The 18,724-nt window shown below is 40.2% G+C and overlaps 1 protein-coding gene across 18 annotated transcripts in view; it reads left to right on the plus strand.

Annotated features, from left to right (window-relative positions):
- The first annotated feature begins 232 nt into the window (after nt 1–232).
- SORBS2 (sorbin and SH3 domain containing 2) overlaps nt 233–18,724 on the plus strand; it is a 227,551-nt gene continuing 209,059 nt past the window's right edge. For all 18 annotated transcript variants that reach the window (XM_050792564.1, XM_050792562.1, XM_050792563.1 and 15 more), the window contains exon 1: nt 233–1,070. The gene's annotated coding sequence lies outside the window, so the exon portion shown is untranslated. The remainder of the gene's footprint in view (nt 1,071–18,724) is intronic.

The following is an 18,724-nucleotide window of genomic DNA, read 5'->3' on the forward strand; positions in this document are numbered from 1 at the left end:
CTACCTGATTTAATTATTATTCTGACCCTATACAGCAATTCCCAGGGTGTTGTTTCAGTTAAGTGGCTCTAAGATTATCATTTAAAAACAAAAAGTGTAACTCTCCGATGTGCAGCTCTCCACACTCACCCTGACTGGAAGGCGGGGCTTGTTTGACAATGCTTCCAGTTAGGGTCTCTTAAGTGATTTGCATGTTATTAACCTGGATAGCCACTAATAGGGCTTCGCTTCCTCGATTTCATACACAGCCCTGGCTCATATAAAAAAGAGTTCTTCAGGAGAGCGGAAAAATCAGAGCACTTCCACTATCGGTGAAATGTGTAGAAAGATAGCAGAAGCTACCCTCCTCAGAAAAATGATGAGTTTGATGAAAAGAAATTAACAAGCTGTGTGGGTGTGCGGCACATGATCAGCCATGCTTGCTAAGTCTGTCTGTTGGTTGTTGCTATGGCTACGAAAAGCCAGTGGAACCCAATGAGCTGCCTGCAGCAGTGCTGAGAGGACCAGCCATTTTACTTATGGAAAACAGTGTGGCATATTCTGCTGAGCTTCACCCTGGAAGAAGCCTCTTTTATACATCTCTTCAGGGAAGAGAGAAGCAATGGGCATGTTAGTATACAATGATCACAGCCACGCAGGCCTGCAAACTGCCGTTTGGACAGGCTGTTGACTGCTGTTCCAATTAGCTGATTGGAGAACGTGGAATGCAGAGTGATAATGCTGCGTATCTGCTATCAGGCAGCAGCACAGGTTTTTGTCTTGGGAAGGCAAGCTTTCCCTGCAATATTATCTCAGCAGCTCCCTAGCTGCTTACCCTGAAAACGAGGGATCCAAACGGAGGGTGTTGCCCTCTCTCTGCTAAGGCTGGTCCTGTGCGTGGTTGTAGCATATGAGCGGCAGGTCTGAAAAAGCAGGTGTGTGCTGGGACGGGCACTGGACTGGAACGCAGGCGGACGCTCTCGGGTTTACCTGCTTCCTGTTAACAGATTGTGGGCTCCCAGGGCATATGTCTGCACGCTGAGGCCGAGGCGGAGAAAGGGCTTCCTGGGCATCCCACCACACTGACAGAGGTAAGCTTTTTTGACCTTTTGGAAAGCACAGCATAAAAATAACTGGGGCAAAACTTGGCCTGAAAGATTTACATTGATTGTGTGATTTGGATTTACCAAACACACATAGACACACACACACATACAAGACACACACATTTCTAGAAAATAGTATCAGAGACAGAGTGGTTTCAATGAATTTTGGTTCTAGCAATTGGAAGATAAAAAACATTACCGATATGCTTTGGGGTGTAAAACCAGTGTTTGCTGTTTGAACAGACTACGATAGCTTGTTCTGAACCGTCTTCACAGCCAACAACATTTCTCACTTGTGAACAATGGATTCTTTTGTGACCTGCACTTTGACTTGTATTCAGAGAACTACATGAAAAAGCGGTGGCACATAAATTGTGAAGCATTTCTTTTTAAGCCTCGTAAATGATTTATTTAACTCTTAACACACCTATGTACACATTTAAATTAAAGAATGCTGTTCTCTATGTAGGTCATAATAGCCAGTGGATTTTGTACTTGCTTACCCTGGACTGAGTGTCCTGGTGTCCTGTTTGATTTAGCTGGGGTAGTTGTAAAGCAAACAGTGTAGGTATTGGAAGCTGTTCACACCTCCTTCCCGAGTATCTGCATGCCTTGCTGGCCCAGAGCACAAGACCCCTATTGTGCTCCCCCGGCTCAGAATCCAAGGAAAGAAAGGAAGCGAAGTCTGTGCATTGAGCTGTAGGACAGCTGAGGTATGTGGCAGTAAAACTTCTTTTCTTGCACAATTTTTCTCACAAGCAGATAGGTTTCAGAGAGAGTGAAACCAAAAATACCACACACCTCATACAAATGTGCGCTCATACTTGCAGCAAATGTTTGCTGTCAGTTGCTTCATAATAACAGCACAGACCCTGAATTGCAGGAGGAATTGCCTTGTAGTGAGTATTTCCTTGATTTATAGTCTCTTAGGAACAAAGCTATTACTGTGGATTGAAACTGGTCAGTCAAATCAAAATCCCTGGTAAGGAAATGACCAAGTAAGGATCAGATTCTGTTTCAGCAAACTTTTCAGCTTTACCCAAGTCAGTTCTTTTGTTATTTTGTTGTTTTGTTACCAAAAATGTCAGATCACTTATAATACTATTGAAATTATTTAATAAAAATGTTTGGTTGAAAACTTTGAATAAAACCCCTGTCTCCAAAAGATGGAATCTACCACGAAATTTAAAATAAGTAGTAACTGAGATCTACTTCTAAGAAGTTTGTTTTTATTTGCTACCTTTTTCCTCAAAAATCTGGATGACACGAGAGTCTCTTTAGAATTTTAAGTATAATTTTCACTGATAGATATGAGCATGAACCACCTGTTTCACAGATGTAGCTATGTTAATATGTCCTAAGATAAGAGAGTACTAAAGCATAGGAAAATAGTTTTCAAAACTTTTGTTCTAAATGTCAAAATAGTCAAACTATAAAGATACAGACTAAGAATCTCAGTGGAGCGAACCACGTTCAAATGTTTAATGATAAGTGTATGCCTATGTGGGTCATAGGGGATAAAATGGTGACATGACGGCCTTGTACTTCGTTATATTTAACATTCAAAGGAAAACTAAATGAACAGACTTAATTCTGAGTCCAATTCTATGAGTAAAAATATCAGCTAAGTGATTCTATATGAGCTGAATGAAAGGTAGAGAAAATCTCTCTCCAGTTTAATTTCCTTCAAAGCTTTGCATTGCCAGAGGATTCCTTAGAATTGACACAGTGCAAAGACCTGCAGCAAGCACCTGATTTCCTATTAATTTTTCTTGGGGGAGCCTTTAGAAGAATGAGGTGTAGAAATATCCAGGGCACACCTGACTGCTGTGTCTGTTGCCTTGATGGTGGCACCAGGTGAGACAAGAACCTTAGCCCATGGGAAGAATGGCACACACTTTATTCTTGTGCAATTTCTTTCCTATGTTTGTATCCTTTTAAGATGACTTGCTATAAAAAGATAAGCATTTTAAGTTCAATTCTGCATAGCGCATCTACATGGTTAATAATTCAACAATTTTGAGAACCAGATTCAGAGACATAATCTCTATCTTTCAAGACTTAGCACCTTTGCTTATGGCTATTTTTAGACTCTTATTTTCTGCCACTTTCCAACTCTTCTGCTGGCAATATCAAATATTCCGGAATTTCCAAAACACACTGTATCAGATTTTTTTTTTTTTTTTTTTTTTTTTTTGCAAATGCAATGCCCCCTGAAGAGTCATTTCCTTTAAATCTCCCCTGCAGTGACAGCTGCTTTCATACGCCCTTCAAGTCCAGCTCAGACATCCCCCCACAAACTGTCCCCCACCCTGTTTGGCTGTATCTGAATCTTACTTCTAACTTTCTGTCTACTGCACCATATTGCATTTGTCTCTGTTCACAGCCTTCCAGAGCTTTCCTGGCCTCTGATTCTAAAGTACTTTGTCCCGTGTCCAGAATTTGGCATTCAGACATTGTACTGGTAACTTCAGACTTCAATATTTTCCTGTTAGTTACTGTAAATATACACTTGACCTAGAAATAAAGTCCTAATACTGCCTTTTATCAAAGAAACTCAAAACATTTGAAAAACAATGAGGCTGTCATTTTTCTGCTTTAAAAATATGACTTCAGGACCCCAATTTCATGAAAGCTACAACTGTCCTATAATAGATCCAAATTTCCTGAGGGAAAATTTTACAATGTATGTTTTAAACAAAACAACTTGAATGTTTTAGTATATGGATAATAGTATTTTTCTATCCATAGCTATTATAAAATGTATAGAAAAATCCCTATTACAAATTTGTTGTGGAATCAGACTATTTAGAACTAATGCTGAATTGATGATGATTAGCAGCCAATTATAATGTAAGACACTTACGAGGTTGTTTTTCATGCTGAAACCAGGAGAAAGTAAAGGTCGTGAACTGGAAAGAGATTAAATAATTGAAACGAAGTCTACAATAGCAGCATTTCTTTTAATGTTCCTAAATAAACTAAAAGGTGACTGGAAATCACTAGTTATGTTACACTAGTTATGTTACCCTACAACTTGAGTACCTGGGTGAGGCAGCGAATATTCTCTTAGTGTCACACTTGACACAGATATAGGTTTGGTTATAGATACTTCCTACCCTCTGTTCCATATTAGATAACATTATTATTATTTTTTAAATAAGCCTGATTTCAGTAGTCTTTTTATGAAAAAGCTACCACAATCAAAAATAAAAATGTACCCATAATTTTATGAAGAAGTTATACATAATTCCTTGTCTTTAAGATAACTGTGTTGAAAGCAAAAGTTCTAATTAATACTGTATGAATTTTTGCATATGAAGTAGAACTGATGAGGAAGTTTAAAATGTCCTGATATTTGGAATGAGAAAGTGAAATATTTAGGAAATTATTTAAATTCATATTTCTAGACATTATGGCATTCATTCCAGCATTGAGTTTTCCAATAAAAGTAAGATAAATAGCAATTCTTAATTATCATGCTGTCCTTTAAAGCTTTATTTTGGCTATCTTCCAGCTGATTTTAGTGTACAGCATGCTATAATTAAATAATAGCTAAAGTTGGAATTGGTTCTATTCATCTTAAGGACTAATCATGTTTAATCAATTATTTTAAATTGTATATAGTAATTAGGTTTCAGAAACCATGATTTTGTAATATGCCTGGACTGTTTCTAACATTTTCTGTTTTAAGTCACTTACAACGTTTTTAAAGGCCTCAGTTATGTCTAACTACATTGATAGCGTAATGAAATGAGTTGCACTTGGATTTTATAAAGAAGAGTTGTGATATATGATTGTGTTAGATAACTTTCTGCAAGTTCCTCAAACTAACAATTTAATTATGGATATGCTTATTAAATTCTAAACTGCTACTGTCAAGTGGAAAAATACAGATAAACGTGTTTTCAAAATATGTTTTTCTGTATTATTTCTGAAAAACTCAAGATGTGCATGTAGTAAAAAGGAAACCCTTCTGTAACTATTGAGTTCTGAATATTGGCAAATAAGAATTTCAGCTTAAGTTCAATTAAGATGATATTTGCTGAATAAATGACAGGCAACCAGCAAAGACAGGTTTTTCTTTTGGTGTTTTGCAGCATGATATATCCATAGGGAGCGCTACCACACTTCACTACACCCTGACCTTCAAAACTGAAATCTACTAGTTTACCAAGTAGGAATTTTGGCCAAAAAAAGCAGTGGTTTCCTCTTCCCTATACAGGTGAGGCTTACATAAATTCAGCATTAAATTCTGTTCCTTCAAGAAGCATTATTTGATCAAAAATTCAGAAAGCTTTCATTTTCCTGAATCCAATCAAGGGTCTTACTTTCAAAGAAAATTTTCCCACCTCGAAAACACAAAAACAAAATAAAAAAGAAAGAAAACAAAAAGCCCTGGTAATGTTCTCATTATAGTTTCTAATTTCTCTTTATATATTCATATTATAATTTAGGGAAATTTATTTGTAATAAAGAACATTAGTTGAAAGTCTCAGTGATTTTTTTTCTGCTCATTTATACTGTTGCCTGCTTATTAAATTTTTGATTTTTAAAATTCAATTAGAAATTCAGTTTTTCTCTCTTCCCTCTGAGATGTTTTCCCAGTGCTTAAATTACAAATCTTATAATGAATTATATCCTCTGCTTTGCATGGGAGAGTTCATCCAATCCATTATTAGAAATAATTCTTCTTTTCCGGTTCCTTGTCCTAGTACATTTTTTCTGGAATAGTTGAACTTGAGGACAGGGGCAACATACACCTGTCAGGTTCCAAATCTTCTGATGGTCTATTCAATTCAGCATCCCTCAGAGACTAATATAGCTGCAAGGATCAGCTGCAAGGAGTCCAATGAACTATAGCAAAAATAGGCTTCTAGCCAAGAGCTGTGCCACTTGTGAAGATCCTATAAGAAAGAGTACAAGCATGGGATGCTGTGAAGAATGGCAAGTGTTTTAAATGCACAGAAAAAAAAATACATTCAAATGAGATTGTAGCTATGTTGGAGAAAATTTATTAGTAGAAATGTTCATGCTAGTCTCCTGTAAACAGAAGTCCCTGTACTTACTTCCCGCCGAGGACAGCTAGCTTCTTGGAGGCACTGAGTCCTCTGAAGAGGTGACACCACAGAGGCCACAGCCTGGCTGGCGGAGACACACTTCATTAAACCTTCGGCTGCACGGAGAATCCTCTTCCACCTATTGAGAGGAGTCAGTGACTTCTGCCTCATTGGGTCTTTTTAATACCAGATCTTTATACTTCATACAGGTGGCCTACACTTTATACCACCAAACAATGAGAGTTTAAGAAAGCGACACTCGGCTGCTTAAAGTGAGCCTTTTTGGTAGATTATCAAGATGCCTTTACACCTAATTATTTCAGTTCTCTGTGCTAAAGTTAACAAGGGAAAGGAGATTAGATAACAATAACCTCCGCCGTTCTTGTGCTAACTGTGTCATCTGGTGCAGGGTTTGAGCGCTTTCCAAAACACGTACATTTAACCTGTCAGATGTATTCTTGCACTATAGTAAATACTATGTGTTTTAATTTGCTCAATATCTCAAATCCAGGTTTCACAATTTCTATAGCATAGTATTACTAGTAGTTAAGATGAAAATGGTGTAACTACTTGGTTGCTCTGCTACAGTGTGAATAGACCGGTGTTGTTTGATGTACCTAGAGCACCAGACTTAAACCAGTTTACACAAAGGGAGGTCAGGAGAGTGGTGAATGGCAAGAGAATGGAAAAAGGTACAGGTTACTTCTGCAGAACAAAAGTTACAGGGAAAATCAACTCGCTTTAGAATGGCAGCCGGAACAGACAGGCCCTCAGCAAACAGGTCAACATACTGCATATTCAGTCAGTATTTGATGAATGAATGAATGGCTTACAGCAATCAGATCTTCCCCAGTGTTGTGCTCATGCTAACACAAGATTAGAAAATGCTCTTTGAATTTAGAGATAAAGTGACAATTCAGACATTTTTCTGATTTTTTTTTTAAATCATAAAACAAAGGAGGAGAAAAAACGCATGAAAATTTTTAAAAGGCTATTATTAAAAATATATAGATATATAGTCTCCCTGGTGAGAAGCACTATACTTTAACAATTATATAAGACAGAAATATTACCAGAAGCATAGATAAAGCTCAAATGCAGCACATCATATAGTGAATAATTCAGAAGAGAAGAAAAACTGATTTCTAATCTCTACTTTTTTTAAAGCCTCTTGGTACAGTCACATTCATCAAGAAATATAATCAACCTAAAGAGTTAAAATTTTCTTTTTTAAAATAAGAAAGAAAAGTTTAAATCCAGAGTTGTAAAATTGAAGATCTTTATTTTAAGGCTTTAGAATATAGTTGAACAGAGAGTTCAAGATAGAAAGAGGTATCAGTCTGGGAAGATCTTTTCAAGTTAAAAAAAACCATAGAAGCTGCAAGACCTTATATAGTCAATCAAAATATCTGCTTCTGATTTAACTCAAGAAAACAATAGAAACCTATTAACTAGTTTCAATCAACTACGCAAAAGATTATTCAAAAAAATGTTCAATTTGTTCACTCCAAAGGATATTGATAATAATAATAATTTATATAGATTTTACTCTGTACTAGCTACTATCCCAAGAGTTTTATGTATATTAACTTTTAATGAAAAATCTGGAAAATCACAAAATCTACAATACCAAATACTAAAAAGTAGGGACTTTTAAGGACATTTACATTGGAATTTCTCAGAAACATTTTCTGCAATCTTAAGTTATTTCCCAGAGTGGGATTTAACAAACGTCACATTTAATCACTTTGTCTTAGATGCTCCGATACCACTTTACATATTGTATTATTTTTATATCATGTTAATGAAGTTTTTTGACGTGTCCAGTCTTCCCATGTGAAAGTGACCTCCATGGGAGAGCCGTGTTGTTTACGTGTTTTTACCCATCATCTTGCCATGTCCACTACCAAGACTGAATGAAGGATGGGTGAATAACTAGGCCAAGCAGGTTATTGTAATAAATAAAATTTACACCCGAGGAAAGGGACGTGGTGAAAGCAATGTAAACTGTGTGTAATTCCATGTGACTTTCATCATGAGAAAACTAATCTGGTCTACGTATCTTTAAATGTTTGTTTTGTTATGGATTCTTTGTTTGTTTTTGGTTAGTGTGCTTTTTGGATAAAACACTAAGCTAAATATCAAAGCAACCCTTTTTAAGTCATCGAGACTTTTTCAACAGAGGAAATCATGACGCAACCAAAAATGATTTGGCTCATTTAAACCACTTGTAGAATTTTTCCTCAGAATTTAACCTTTTGAACAACTTAACTACGCATGAGTTATGTCTGACAGTTAAGAAAATAATAAAAATATGAGAAGGCATACTTATCTTCTTTGTCAGAGAAACCATATCTATTTTGGGAAAAGGGCTTTCTTAGGGCAATAACTCAGATGACTGATAATATATCCTGAATTCTTTCACACTCACTTTATTTAGAAACATAACTTTTTATATGATATGTGTTCTGAAATCTGATTATGTCACTCACTGACTTCCTTTCCACCACAGATTTAATTTTACAAGACTAATATAACTCATTTATATAATGATTAATATGGCTTTTTTAATTAAAAAAAGTCTTCCTTCTAACGTGTGCCAAGAAGTTTGACTACATTTTAAATTAATTTTTAGATTTATTGGCAGAAGAGCAGAATCACCCTCATGTTATAAAAGCAAATGACAATCAAAGCCATAAATAACATAGTTTAGTTTGAAAACTCACCTTCCTGTTGACCCGAAGTCCCAAATGTCCTGTCAGTGCTTTATATTGATAGTTATCTGGTAAAATGATTGGATCTATGTATTACTATGTGGTATAATATTACATCATAATGATTTTCAACCCTAAGCTTGTGCTTCCTTTGAAGATCGAATTAGGAAAACATACCCTTAACACTGTGCCTCACCTTTTGTGGCTCTGGTATTTAATTTTGCAACTGTCAAGAACAAAAAGATTATGATCATAAAATTATGTTTCCTGGGGAATGTTCTGTTTATGAATTGCCTCATTCCCAGGCTCCTCAGTCATGGTATTGTCTTCTGCCTTTAGCCCAGCCTGTGAGAAGAGGTGTTGGATTTGCATGGTGCAGAAAAGGCCTGAGAGGAGGACAGAACAGGAGCTTAAGGATAGGACCCAGAGTGACTCTGGCCCTTTAAGTATTTGTTACCAATGGGATCACTCAACCACTAGAGCTTGTGAGTTCAGTAGGAATTAGGAAAAGTGTTGCTTTGAAATTCAAATGTTTCTATTTCCAATCAAAAGCAAAGCATTGGAGAAATCTGCATACACTCTAGTTAACCCCTCAGAGAGTGAAAGAGTATTTTATTTGGTCAGCAAAACAGAATGGCCCCTTGTTGATTGACATGGAGAAATATCACCCCTTTAAACGTCAGATTATTAATTTGTCAGTGCATTCTCTTGGGAAATCAGAATTTCATCAGGCAAGTGTCATGACAGGTGACAAATGATTTTTAAGACTGTCACCAAACTATATCTGCCCAACAAACAGATCAGTACCATGAGTTCCTAACTGCCAAGTGGCCCACAGTATCTGCAGTTTGCCCTCCTGGTAGATGGGCTTGAGCAGGCGGTGACGAGTTCTCTGCTCTCCTCTTCCAGACCTTGAAGACTGTTGTCCCATTTGTTAGTATGTTAATGTAAGTTAGCTGATGTGTCCTTTCTAATTTGTTTGGTATTGAAAGGATGGTCTTGATAGGGAAAGTAGAGAATGAGAAAGACCTAAGTTCTGGGTAAAACATAACAAGTGGCCAGACCCAACTGTGGATGTCGAAATTGTAACTGTATATTAAAAAAAGATACTTGCATTTTCACATCATTTGCTTATTCATTTATTACACATCCATCAAGGACCTCCTATGTGTTTAGAGTGGAGGAAAAGATGAGAAAATAAGCCAGGAAGTCATTGAAAGAGCTTACAGTTTAGTGCAGGAAGACAGGAACGCTACTTACTATAATTTAAGATAGAAGGTGATGGAGTGCTATAAGGGAGATATAATCAATTTATTTATTCCTTCAAAAGACATGCACAGAAGTAACTTGTACAATAAAGAAACTCTTTGATCATCTCAAGCAATGGAGTTCCAGAAGATGATAATACATTGCTCAGAGAAGGGAAGTTTCTTAGAGGATCAGGAAAGATGAATTAGAGAAAATGGTATTTTAATTGGGGCTTGAACAAGGTGGGAGTTTGACAATAGTTTGGAAATGCAAGCTTTGTAGCATCAAGAATTGTTTTATACAACTCACATTTATTTGGCATCCACTCAGTGCTTTCATGTAAATTGTTGAGTCTGGCTCAACAACTCTGGGAGGTACGCACTATCGTCACTGTTTCACATGAGAAAAGAAGAAACTGAGGCTCAGGGAAATGCTCATTGGGTTTTACCTGTTATGAGTCAGTGGCCAACTTTGAGATGAACTTTTTGGAAAGAACTTTGTTCTTGACAGTTGCTAAAGTGCTGAGATTAAAGCACACGGAAAGATTAAGAACTCTGTTTACAACTCAAGAGCATCTCACACACACACACACACACACACACACACACATATAATTCAGTTAAAAAATGAGCAAAGGGCTAAAATAGTTTTCCAAAGAAGACATACAAATGGCAAACAGGCATATGAAAAGTTGTTCAACATCACTAATCATCACGGAAATGCAAGTTAAAACCACAATGAGACACCACCTCACACCTGTTAGGATGGCTATCACCCAAAAGTCAAAAGGTAACGAGTGTTGGTGAGGATGTGGAGAAAAGGGAGCCCTTGTAAGCTGTTGATGGGAGTGTAAATTGGTACAGACATTCTAAAAAATTGTGCAGTTTCCTCAAAACATTACAACTAGAACTACCATATGATCTAGCAACCCCACTTCTGGGTATACATACAAAGGAAATGAGTAAATATGGAAACAGCCTAAGGACCTGTCCATGGGTGAATGGATAAAGAAAATGTGGTGTATATACAAACAATGGGAAATTATTCAGCCCTAAGAAAGAAGAAAATCCTGCCATTTGCAACAACATGTATGAGGACATTATGCTAAGTGAAACAAGTCAGACAGAGAAAAACAAATACTGTATAATCTCACTTACATGTGGAGTCTAAATGTTGATCATAGAAGCAGAGTCAAATGAGTGGTGGTTGCCGGGAATTGGTGGTGGGAGGAAAATGAGGTCAAAGGGCACAGACTTTCAGTTATAGGACAAATAAGTTCTGAGGATCTCATGCAGCATGGTGACTGTAGTTAATAAAACCGCATTGCACACTTGCAGCTCGCTAGGGGAGTAGATCCTAAATGTTCTTACCATACACAAAAAAGATAACGATGAGAAGTGATCACTAACTTGATTGTGGTGATCATTTCACAGTACACACATCAAAGCAGCCCGTGGTGCACCTTAAATGTCTGCAGCTTTGTCAATTATACTTCAATACATCTAGGGAGAAAATGGAGTATGTTTTTAAGGGTGTGGAAGAAACAGGTGCAACTAGGAAATAAAAGGATGGAGGGGGCCCAGCTAAGAGAGCAGAAAGAAAAGAGGAGAGAGGGAGAGAAGTGAAGAAATGGGTTTGTGATGGCAAAGAGCTAAGCCCACACAGAGCCCTGGGGAAGGCACTAGCAGCAGAGAAGAAAGTTGCAAGGGAAGCAGGGCAACCCCAGCAGCAAGATCCCAGGGAGGGCAGCAAAGAGATAGGCCCAGGGACCAAGGACAGCCCAGCTGACAGAGGGCAGACTGCGACCTCTGGGACACTGGAATGAATTGAGCAATGAGCTCCACTGCTGAGAGCCAGAAGGATGGTCAGAGAAGTTCCCAGCGGACGCCCAGGAACGGCACTGACTCACACTTTCCTCCTTTATATACTGCGTCTGAAAGTCAAAGACGCATTTAAAATTATTATATAAATCTCTATGACTTAGAAAGTCTGATGTAGGTGAGATTTCTTGGATTCAGTCTTTTTCATTGAGGAGAATATGTTATAGGATGATTGCTAATGGTTAGAAGCATGAACTTTTTTGTATGTTTTTTGAGATGGAGTCTCGCTCTGTGGTCCAGGCTGAAGTGCAGTGGTGCAATCTTGGCTCACTGCAACCTCTGCCTCCCCGGGCTCAAGAAATTCTCCTGCCTCAGCCTCCTGAGCTGCTAGGATTACAGGCGTGCACCACCATGCCCAGCTAATTGTCGTATTCTTAGTAGAGATGGGTTTCACCATGTTGGCCAGGCTGGTCTCGAACTCCTGGCCTTAAGTGATCCGTTCTTAACCTCCCAAAGTGCTGGGATTACAGGTGTGAGCCACTGCACATAGAAGCATGGACTTTGGACTCACACATTGTCGGGTGGGAGTTCTGGTTTAGAAACCTGATTGCAGTGAAGTGAGCCGAGGTACAAAACCCGATATGCCACAGTTCCCTCATCTAATTGAGTGTCATCATAGTCCCAGGCATTAAAGATACGTGTGTTGGATATCGATGAGAGCACTGCATCTGACATAAAGAAGGGTCTCACACACGTCAGCCACTGCTGGTGTTGGTTTTTCCTGGGAGTTTATAGAAAGACTGTCTTCCAAATTCCCGTGCTCTAGTTACTCGTCTCTAAGTAAACTCTGGAGTCTTGAGAAGTCATGCACGTGTGTAGTTTAAGGGATGAGCAGCTGCTTCTGCCACTCTTTAGGGAGATCCTAGGCCCCACTACAGTTCGTGTGAAGTGTAAGTCTCAGCGACCTCAGCGGGACTCTAATGCTCATCCTACCATTTGCAGTGTTCGATCTGTGGTGTTAAAAGACTCAGGCTTCCCCTCTTACATACTATTTGTTAGAAAACTCTCCAAACTATGTGCCCGGTCTGCTACCACTATAGCCAGTGGCACTGGGCATCTCACTATTCTCTGACTGTAGCTGGTACAACAGCAGCAACAGGTTCTCTAGAATGCAGACAATAGAAAGGAGTTGCTAGATTTGTCAAACTTTAAGTGGATCTAATGCTTATCGTTTTGGCATGTTGGGTGGCTCTTCTTGGTGGAAGGCTCACACCTGTGACTGACTCCAGAGCTTCTGCTTACCAATGTCAGAAAACTGGGTTTAGAGTGTTTCCTCTGAGCGTTCCTTCATGAGCTCTTACGAGGCGAAGTCTCCTTCCCTATTTCCAAGATGGATACTTTGGGAAGGTAACACGTTCCCGTTCTCAAATTGATGTCAGTACATTTATGTTACATTTTTCTCTAGTTTCGTAGCAGTGAGGGAATAATGGGAATTTATATAAATAAAGCACATGAGTATTTCAAGTTAAAAAAAAAAAAAAGAAAAAGAAAAAGACTTAGGCTCCTGGGTGGATCAGGCCAGTGGGTCGATGGTGATGCTGTTAACCAAAGTGGGAATGGAGAAGACCTGGTTTGCTTTGATTTTGATATCAGGGCGAAAACGTTGAGACACGTAGAACTTTCTATCTTTGCTGGAAACACTGGTGAGCAGTGGGCAGTGCTGTTCTGGTTATCAGAAAGAAGTGGGGCAAATAGGGGCCTCACACGTAGCCTAATTCAAGATATGGACTGAGGGTTGTATATATATAGCTTAATTAAGCATATATACTAGCTTTCAAGAGCCTTTTTTCTGATAAGAACATGTTTAATTAATAAAAGACTATGATGATGTCTTTTAAGTCACCCTGCAAAGAAAGAGCCACATTTTTAAAAAACGAGGAGTTTTAAAAAGCTGTTAAGTGTGGTTGCTAAGTATACTTAGGATAAATGTTGAAACTGCCTCCATGAGTTTTTTTCCTGCTTGTCACACATGAATTTTAAAAGCAACTCGTAATCTTTTTTTCTTTGTTTAAAAAAGTAATACAGGATTTGACCAGCCTAAATGTCATTATCAGGAAGAAATAATGCAAGTTAAAAAAACCCAGGATATTGGGCCAATTTTAGTGATTTTATAGAGTTTGATATTGAGCAAAAGTTACTTATTTTCTGTTGAAGTTGTTAGAATTGCAAGTTTATTCTGGAAAAAATAAATAAGGATTAAGATAATACAGTGTCCCAAAGAGTTGTGGGAGGATTGAATGGATTATGTATTCTAATTGTGCAGGGCGAGGTCTGGCGTGTGGGAGATGCTGAACAAATGTGAGCCGGCATTACTATCATTCTTGGTGTATGCATGCGTTCATGTAAAAGGCACACACTGTGCACCTCTATTCTCCAGGCTGTGTATGTTCAGTGGTGACTAGTCGACTTGCTGCTCTTGGTGACTGTTCAGTCTTTGGGATGAGGGAGGGGAAACTGATAATCCCGCAGCAGCACAAGTGCCGAGGCAGAGGGAAGGCACAGAGTAGGGTGTGACTGACCCTCCTGGGCAACTTCAGTGTGTGCATGGTGAAGGCAGGGGCTTTAGATGGAGAAAGCATTGTCTGCAGGTGAACACGGCATGAAAGCATGTTGCAGTCTGGGTGTCTGGAAAGTAGGAACAGTGGGGAGAACCGGGCATGGGGTGGTGTGGGGGGAATAGAAGAGCTTTGCAGTCACATAAACTTGGAATTCATTCCCAGCTCTGTATTGCTAACTTGGTCTTGGGGAACAGGCTCCTGGGCTTTTCCTATTTCCCTACTTAGGGGGAAGAGATAATAGCGCTTACATCTGAGTATTATCATTAGGATTAAATGAGATTATTGCAAAATGACCGGCATAGCGCCTGGCACATCAGAGGCTGAATGAATGGTCACCTATGCCTATTTTTGTCATCAGCATCAGGATCAGCATCATGTTAAGTAGTTTGGGTTAATTCTTTAGGGAAAAAAAAGAGAGAGAGAGAGAGAGGGAGAACCATTGGAGCTTCTTTATAGAGGAAAAGTAATGATCATATTTGTGGGTGAAAAATATGTAACCGGTAGCAGTATCAAATTAAATGAAGAGCACAGGAAAAGATTATGAAAAGATGGTGTCAATGAATTAGACAGGAGAACACCCTGGGCATGAGCTAAGGTGATGGGGCCGGGAGAAACGAGCGAGGAATGTGATCAGTCAGGCCCTGCTCTGTGTCAGTCGCTCTTCTAAGTGGAACGCGTCTGAAACAGTGACTGCCAAACAGTCTTCAAAACAGGCAATTCTACTTGAGTGTGATGCTGCGCTGCTAGAGGTTCCCGGGATGCAGAGTGAGGGAAATCTGGGGGTACCCGTGGCTTGTGGAGGAGCCTCTCAGGTTTCTCTGAAGAAGTGCGTGAGGTGGGGCCTAAGAATATGTCCACATTCGCCCTGGAAGCTGCCCAGCCCCGCCGTGACCAGGGAACAGCGTGGCCACAGCACCCAGGCATGCCCAGCCCCGCCGTGACCAGGGAACGGCGTGGCCGCAGCGCCCAGGCATGCCCAGCCCCGCCGTGACCAGGGAACAGCGTGGCCACAGCACCCAGGCATGGAGCGATGGATTCTGAGCCCTGGGAGCCATTGGTATGGCTGGAATGCAGGATGCCCAATATGGAGAGATAGTGAGTAAAATCGGGCAAGCAGACTAGAGCCAGATGGTGGTGCCACTGCGTCACCCTAAGCTAGATGGGAAGGCCCTGAGACATTTCAAGCAGGAAGGTGAAGTAGGATTTCCTTTATAAGGCAGCTACTCTGGTGTGAGAGCACCACTGAGGTAGGGTGGGAATGAATTCAAGAATTTCACATAGGGCCAGGTGGGGTGGCTCATGCTTGTTAATCCCAACACTTTCAGAGGTAGAGGCAGGAGGATTACTTGAGCCGAGGAGTTTGAGACCACCCTGGGCAACACAGTGATCCTGTCTCTACAGGAAAATTAAAAAAAAAAAAAGGGAATTTCCCATAGGAGGACAGTACAGTAATCCAGGAAGAGGGCGAATAGCCCAGCTAGGACAGGACAGTAGGGCTGGGGGGAAGTGCCGGCGTGGAGAGATTGTGGAGACAGAACCAACAGTTCTCAGTCGGCATTTGGGAGTAAAAGCAGGCTATGGTTTGATTACCAGGTTTCTGTCTTGGGAAAATAAGATATGGAAAAAGCATTTTGGGGGAAGAAGATAGTGAAGTTGGTTTGAGACTTTCTGAGATGGAGATTCAGGTGGAACACTTACATGGATATGTGGTTTAAAAAAAAAAAAAGGTCTAGACCAATAGAAATATATTGAGCAGCAAAGAGAAGCCACATATGTAATTTTTAATGTTCTATCAGCCACATTTTAAAAAGTAAAAATAAACAGATGCCACCAACTTTTATAACATTTTTAACCTAGTACAACCAAAATATTAAGATTTCAACAGTATAAAAAATAGTAACGACTTACTTGACATTCTTTTTTTTTATATATCTAGCGTGTATTTTACAGGATAACACATTTCAGTGCAAGCGAGCCAAGTGCCCAGGAGCCACACGTGGCCCGTGGCTGCCGTGTAGACCTTCAGAGGCTGGGCAGGAGGCGTCCGCTGGAAAGTGACTAGGATAAAAGCCTTCTCTGAAGGTGCAGATCCAAGAGAGCTGATGCAGGGAGGGTGCCGCGGAGGTGCGCTTGTCCCAGCGGCAGGAGAGAGGAAGGAATTGCCAAAGCTGCCCCGACCTCGTTCTTCTATTTTTGAGAGTGTAGGATGTGAGATTGGAGTCTCAGAAATGTTGGGAACTTTGTTTATCTCTGTTGGAATTTACACAATCAGAACCTGCTATATAAATTTGCAGGGCCCAGCGCAAGATGAAAAGGCAGTTCCAAAATTATGATGAATAAGTTATAGATGCTGACAGCGGGGTATCAAACAGAACACCTGGCCGTTCTAAGCACAGGGGCCGTGCACATGCTCAGTTTGCAAGCTCGGGAAGCCCGCCCTGTACACACCACTTGCGTTTCTAGGCATCATCTGTGAACACAGTTTACTTAGTGAGGTGATTAATGACTTTGGGCTACTGTGGGGTGTTGCTGCTGGGAGCCACTCTTCCTGGCTGGAGGTGAAAGCAGCTTCTCCTCAGGCCGGAGGTCTGGGTGCACCAGTCCTGTCAGATCCTTCCCACATTCCTCACACAGACAGGACCTCAATCATGCCCAGACCCATCACCCTGACCCTCAGTCACACACCCAGGACCTCAGTCATGCCCAGACGCCATCGCCCTGACCCTCAGTCACACACCCAGGACCTCAATCATGCCCAGACGCCATCGCCCTGACCCTCAGTCACACACCCAGGACCTCAGTCATGCCCAGAAGCATCATGTCAAGGGGGCCCACCGAGTCCCCAGCCTGCTAGAAATCTGGCAGCTCCACGTTATCATTCTACTTGTAGAAATTCCTCTTTTTCCACATCTTGTCATGGTGAGAACAGCCAACACGGACGCTTTAGATTGGGCTTCCTTAGAGGGGTCGGGGAGGGAGAACTGGACCCAGGAACCACCATCTGAATTCCCTGAGATCAGCAGGATATCTAGAGAGCTGAGGCTGGGCCATGTATCTGCAGTTCTTGTCCCAGAGCAGTGCTTTGAAGACACCTTATTTAGATTTTTATATTTGTGGCTGTGACTGCAATTCCCCTGCTTTAAAAATGTAAATTTAATGATCACTTTCAGACTTTCCCTGTAGTACATTATTTATGAACATAGGACCTGCCTCCCTGAATAGCACCAAGCACCCATGGCTCAGACACTCATCAGTGTGGCTGTCCCCACCCACCGCCTGGATTTCCTCCTCTTCCTCCTCCATCTGTCTCTCCACTCTCTTTCTACTGCCCTCTCTCCCCAGCCTAATGTCATTTCTTTACCTGGTTTTTTTAAAATCCAAAAAATAATTTGAAGTGCCATTTGTTATACTTAAGAAACAATTTTATGTCACCAGCGTTTGGTCACTTAGTTTTAAAAGTCAGTAAATAACAGCGTTTTTTTTCTTTTAGAAAAGAAAGTATAACAAGTGCTTTTTGATAGACTCTCCCTTTGTATGTGCCTTGTCAAAGGCAGGACTCCCCTAGTTCTGCAGCAATGTCCCTCCAATTTTGCAGGACAGGAGGGGGCAGGCCGGGCAGGAGCCTGTGGAGACCAAGGCCTGGTCATGGATTTAGCCTTCGAGGAGGTGTGGCTGCTGCCATGTGACTCTGTATCTTTCAATCACAGGCTTGGTCTCCATAAAGAAGGATGCTGTGCCTAGATCATAGGACCAATCGTTCTCTTATATGAAATAATTTGTGCAAAGGATACCTCACAGGGCCTGGCACATAACTGGCTCTCAATCCATAATAACTTCATCATCAATAAAACAATCTCCAGAGATGGAAGGGACATCTTTGGCCCAGACAAGCTTTGTTTTGTCAACAATAAAAAAATACACAAAATAAAAATAAATTTCCCTAATAGATAAACAATTAAATAAAAATCTTCTTAATACACAATCCATTTGACTTTCCATGATCATGTTGTTCTTAAACTGTTGAAGTCCAACTTAAAACTCAAAGAAACTTCATTAGAGGGTAACAAACATATTCTTGTATCTTCTGGTCCTAACTGATTACATTGCACTGAGGCAAACTAATCATCTGGATAAATTACGTGGAGTATTCACGGCAAAAATGATGATAGGATAGAATAT

This window comes from Macaca thibetana, chromosome 5, assembly GCF_024542745.1.
Source record: "Macaca thibetana thibetana isolate TM-01 chromosome 5, ASM2454274v1, whole genome shotgun sequence".
NCBI classification, from domain to species: Eukaryota; Metazoa; Chordata; class Mammalia; order Primates; family Cercopithecidae; genus Macaca; species Macaca thibetana.